Source organism: Myxine glutinosa, chromosome 2 (assembly GCF_964187855.1).
Source record: "Myxine glutinosa chromosome 2, kmMyxGlut1.1, whole genome shotgun sequence".
NCBI classification, from domain to species: Eukaryota; Metazoa; Chordata; class Myxini; order Myxiniformes; family Myxinidae; genus Myxine; species Myxine glutinosa.
In genome coordinates, this window is record NC_136262.1 from 12534346 (window position 1) to 12540345 (window position 6000).

A 6000-nucleotide genomic window follows, 5' to 3' on the forward strand; every position below is an offset into this window, starting at 1 on the left:
AAACCTCATACAGTTGAACTAGAAACGCCATTCAAATAATAATCCATGTTACAATTTATTTTCTTCTACTTGTACTTGTATTTCTGGTCATGTCAGTCTTTTGGGATTGCCACTGGTAACTTGTAACCCAGTGCTACCTGCCGCATAGTTGGGTTGTCGGCGATTAAACCGACACCCCTCACTGGCTTTGCTGGTGGGGAGGGTGACCATGACAGTATGACACCTGCCAGGATCAAAAACAACACCTGGTAAAGGGTGGATGAACTCCCGTAGGGAGCCAATGGCCATCCAGTAAGGAGATGGTGTCTCCTAAAGAACATCCATCCGGTGTTCACCCATCGTGTGAACACCCATCCGCAATGGTACGAGCTGCTTCCTTGCTTGAAAAGAATAGAACACAGACAATCCGCATCGGTTAGCATCCATGGGGAGGAGGACGTTGCTCTTGAGGAAATGCCACACTGAGTACCGTGAGAAAATCGGCGCCATTGTTATGACGTCACTGGTACCCAGAGTATCCCGTGAAGTGATGGTAGTTGGTATAAAACAATAAAAAAAACCCCAATAATCTCTATACCATGTCGGAAAGCGAGGTATTTTCATTTACTTTTACGAGGTATTTTGTCACCATCCATCATGCAATTGTATTTATCTCCCAGTTTTAGTTTTATTTTGCACTAAATTTACATATTCCGTTCATTGCGTTCGGTTTGTAACGAAGTCAGACATTTTGTATATAATTTGTGCTAACTCATGCTCTCATTTTGCCAACGTGTGTAAAGGCCTATAAGTCGGATGCCCCGTCTGCGAGCATCGGTCGATGTGTTTTGACAACCCCGCGGTGCACTGTGGTCAACTGACCGTTAGACCTCCTCCAACCACCACTGGGAAGGAAAAGGGCAAACCACCAGGTATATTCTCTGCCTAGGGACCTACGTGGGCAGTATCGATGGATTGCATGTGTGCAAAGCAAGAGACCATTTTTGAACCCGCGGAGAGGTAGGGGCCTCGAGTTACTAGATCTTACATCCTTCGGCCAAGTTTGTCTCACCCGCCACATTACACTGCCATCTTTTTGGGGTTTTTTTGGATACAGGATCACCATCTTTTTACTTTTTTTGTATACAGGATCGCCATCTTTTTTTTTTTTGGTATACAGGATCGCCATCTTTTTTAAAATTCTTTTTTGTATACAGGATTGCCATCTTTTTTGTTTTGTTTTTTTTTGGATACAGGATTGCCATCTTTTTTTTTCTTTTTTTTTGTACACAAGATTGCCATCTTTTTTTTCTTTTCTTTTTTGTATACAGGATTGCCATCTTTTTTGTTTTGTTTTTTTGGGATACAGTATTGCCATCTTTTTTTCTTTTTTTTTGGATACAGGATTGCCATCTTTTTTTTCTTTCTTTTTTTTGGATACAGGATTGCCATCTTTTTTTTTTCTTTTTTTTTTTTTGGATACAGGATTGCCATCTTTTTTTTTTTTTTTTTTTTTTTTTGGATACAGGATTGCCATCTTTTTTTCTTTTTTTTTTGTATGCAGGATCGCCATCTTTTTTTTCCTTTTTTTTGTATACAGGATCACCATCTTTTTTTTTTCTTTTTTTTGGGGATACAGAATTGCCATCTTTTTTGTTTTGTTTTTTTGGATACAGGATTGCCATCTTTTTGTTTTTTGGATACAGGATTGCCATCTTTTTTTGTTTTGTTTTTTTGGATACAGGATCGCCATCTTTTTATTTTTTTTATTTTGGGGATACAGGATTGCCATCTTTTTTTGTTTTGTTTTTTTGGATACAGGATCGCCATCTTTTTATTTTTTTTATTTTGGGGATACAGGATCGCCATCTTTTAATTTTTTTTATTTTGGGGATACAGGATCGCCATTTTTCTTTTTCTTTTTTTTGTATACAGGATCGCCATCTTTTTTGTATTTTTTTTGTATACAGGATCGCCATCTTTTTTCTTCTTTTTTTTGAATACAGGATCGCCATCTTTTTTTTGTTTGTATAGAACATCGAGGCTCGTGAACGAGCTGACATGAATCACACAAAAAATCAAGCAGACACATAAAACATATAATAAGGGGAGTGGTAGACAAAATGGAGAGAAATGGACCACAATCGACTGCTGAGAGAAAAACAAAGCCTCAAGGTAAGAAATAAAGTACTAGGCCGCAAAAAAACGCGGATCAAAATAACCGACGATTTTATACAGGTATGAACGATTTACACCGATACTCTTCCTAGGGACACACTGTAGGTACACACCCATAAGATAAATACAGTTTTGACAACAATACAAATGGGAACAATTACTTAACTTCGATAGCGTGGAGAGCGTGAACAGCTTCGAAAAAAAACGAAAGCTCGCCCAATTGTATTGGTGTCAAAATCTTTGTTGCTCTCATCCAATGCTCCACCACCCGTAAGGTGATCACGGAAGGGGTATTGCTCATGAGGCATGGGCTGTACTCTCACAGACCAGCGGGGAGAAAAGAGAATGGGCAATGGAAAGCGGTTAAAAAAAAAGCACTTCCCAACACCTTCATGGTGTGTGGGTCGAACAAATTGGCTACATGATTGACTTCCTGTTTGTCAATTAAATTTTATTAGCATTACACGAAAATGCCTATCCCTTCCTACTTTGGGAGTCTCATTGATAATCAACCATCGGATTATCCCCGCCATCCTCAGCAGACCATAACCTATGCACATGCCCCCATTAGCAAATACCCCGTGTTGCGTCGCACGGATCTGCAGCTATTCTGTTTATCTACAAACCGCTCTACCATCCAATTGCTTTAAGCAGCAACAATCCTGTTTTGAACTAAGATCGTATAAAATGCAACTTTATCGCGTACACCCATACACGGTAGTCGTGTTGATTGTTTGAAATGCTTACATGAACTTTTTGCGAAAGATTTCCACATTAGCAAAGCAAAGGCAAAAATAGACGATCTTACTATAATTCACCAAATGTCTGTCCGTCTGTTCCCAGGTACCGCAAAAACGGCTGAACCGATCGCAACGTTGTTTTGGGTGGGTAATCCTGGGACCCCCTGGAGTAAAATAGGCCATATTCTCCTTCTCCTTCCTTTATGTTTGGTTATTTAATTATGTATTTTTGTCTTTTTTGTCTTTGTTTTACGTACCATGTCGAAGCGTCTTTGGGTTTCTTGAAAAGCGCTATACAAAATAAATGTATTATTATTATTATTATTATTATTATTATTATTATTATTATTATTATTATATTGTTTTTCCAATTTTTTCCCAATTTTCCCAATTTCCAATTTTTCCGATTTTCCCGTTTTTCCAAACACGATGGAATAATATTTACCGATATGAACAGTAATGTGGCTTTTATTGAAATTCTACAAATACTGTTTAGATTTTGATGATTTGCGTGCGATATGATTTAACGGATGTTTATATGAATCGTTTAAAATTTTAAAAAGCCTTTAATTTCTGATATTTTACCTTTTCATTTGGGCCTCCCAATTGAAGCCCCGCCCATAGGGCAGGTACCGTTGCTCGTTTATATTAATTTAGGAGGAGGTTGCGGGTTGGACAGCGCCATATTTTCATAGGTATGATTTTATCGCCCAATCCAAGTGGTCTCGAAGGCCTTGGGTGCACCCACAAAGTGTGGTTGAGCATCACGTGAGGACCTGGCTTGGCAGACAGTTAGCTCCCTCTCTGAAGGCCATTAATGGACCATCTGGGTTTTTACCACCAATTCTGCAATGACATGGTAATTGTCTTGCAATTAGCTCAGCTTCCAGAAGTGTCGATTCCGAATGTTTATTCATGACCGCGTTCAACTGCTTCTGTATCCACAGCACATGGGGTGCCAGTCTGGTGTCCTCACCATTAGATGACCACTGCACCTAATCAATTAGACCAATTAATCGATACTCGGCTAAAATCTCCGGTTCACATGCAAACATGAATCTTGTACAATTTATCCGATGCCAACATTGGAAAACTTTCGAAAAACACAAATGAAACATAACCAAGGCGCAGAACTATGGTCTTCGTCGATGTAAACAAGAGGCTGGCAAGATGGCCTAGAGGTACGCACACTCACCTCTAAGACCACCTAGCCTGGGTTTGAATCCCGACCCAGCTATAAACTCTCATCCCAATGTTTCACAGGCAGAGTGATTCATCAACGTGTGTGCCATCCCAAGGATGGACGTCAATCTGGTGCATCCCGTCTGGCAGCATTCGTCGGTGGTCGTTAAAGATCCAATGGCGTCCTTTGCAAAGAATAGGAGAGCGATCGCAGGTGTCCTGAGCAAATTACAAATTCCTACCCAAACTGCTTAGTCGAGCACCATGTCTGACCAACCAGTTCGTGAAAGACTTGCGCAAAAATATCCCCTGGCCAATCCCACAAGAACGTGGGAGTAATTACGGCCATTAAAGAAGAAGAATATTCTCTGTAAACAAGTAGCATGGGAACTTGTGCAATTCATAACTGCACCAACTAAGCAGCATTCACTTTTGCATAAGCGTAAGAGCCGCGTGGTCGTGGTGTCGGCGACTAAACCGACACCACTCGCCGGCTTTGCTAGTGGGCAGGGTGATTGTGACACCTTACCAGGACTAGAAGTAGAAACAACACCTGCCAAAGGGTGTATGAGCTCCCCATTTGGAGCCTACAAACATCCAGTAAAGAGATGGCATATCCTAAAAAATACTCATCCGGTTCGACCGGTTCGAGTCACACCAAAATATGGTACGTGCTGCTTTCTTGCCTGACGTTTAACATTTAAGAGGATTGAGCAATCCCCATCGGTTGGCATCCATGGGGAGGAGGAAATTCCTCCTGAGGAAATGCCCCGCTAAGTGCGGTGAGAAAAGCGGTGCCATTGTTATGACATCACTGGTACCCAGAGTATCCCGGGAAGTGATGGTAGTGACGTCACTTCCCCCAAGCTCAGTGGCTTTGTTAAGGTTTGCGTCGTCAGTATGTCCGTCTGTGTGTGTGTATGTGTGTGCGTGTGTGTATGTATGTATGTGTGTGCATGTGTGTATATGTATGCGTGCGCGCGTGTGTATGTGTGTGTGTGTGTGTGTGTATATGTGTTTGTATGCGTGTGTATATGTGTGCGTGTGTGTATGTGTATGCATATGTGTATATGTGTATATGTATGCATGTGCGCACCCGCGCGCGTGTGTGTGTGTGTTTGCGTGTGCGTGTGCGTGTGTGTGTGTGTGTATATGTAGTATATAGTATGTTGTGTGTGTGTGTGTGTGTGTGTGTGTGTGTGTGTGTGTGTGTGTGTGTGTGTGTGTGTAGTATGTGTGTGTGTATGTGTGTGTGTATGTGTGTGCATGTCTGTGCATGTGTGTGCATGTGTGTATGTGTGTGTGCGTGTGTGTGTGTGTATGTGTATGTGTGTGTACGTGTATGTGTGTGTGTGTGTATGTGTATGTGTGTGTGTGTGTGCACACGTGTGTATGTCTGTGCGCATGTGTGTGCGCGTGCATGTGTGTGTGTGTGTGTGTGTGTGTGTGTATATATGTATGTGTGTGTGTGTATTTGTATGCGTGTGTATATAATAATAATAACAATAATACATTTATTTTATGTAGCGCTTTTCAAGAAGCCCAAAGACGCTTTGACAGAGTACAAAAAACAAGTGCAAAAAGACAAAAATCAAAAGGTAAATAATCAAAGCAAAAGGAAGGAGAAGGAGAAGAGATAGTCAGGGGTTAAATGCTGTGGGTTCAATGTTGAATGCAGTGCTGAACTCATTCACCAACGAACAATGCAGAATTTTCATCCAATTGACCTGAAATTTTAAGAATTTGCATATTGGGTCACAGATTTGGTTCACCAATCAAAAGCTGGAAGCTGCTTGTTTTTTTTAGATCAAAAGGTCAATGGTCAAGATTGCATAAAATGGTCAATTTTCATCCAATTGACCTGAAATTTTACGAATTTACATGTTGTGTCACTGAATTGGTTCACCAATCAAAAGCTAGA

General features: G+C 40.9%; 1 protein-coding gene across 1 annotated transcript in view; it reads left to right on the plus strand.

The window, feature by feature from the left end:
- The window catches only part of LOC137422414 (teneurin-3), a 419444-nt gene that overhangs the window by 12256 nt on the left and 401188 nt on the right, over positions 1-6000 (plus strand). The window lies entirely within an intron of this gene.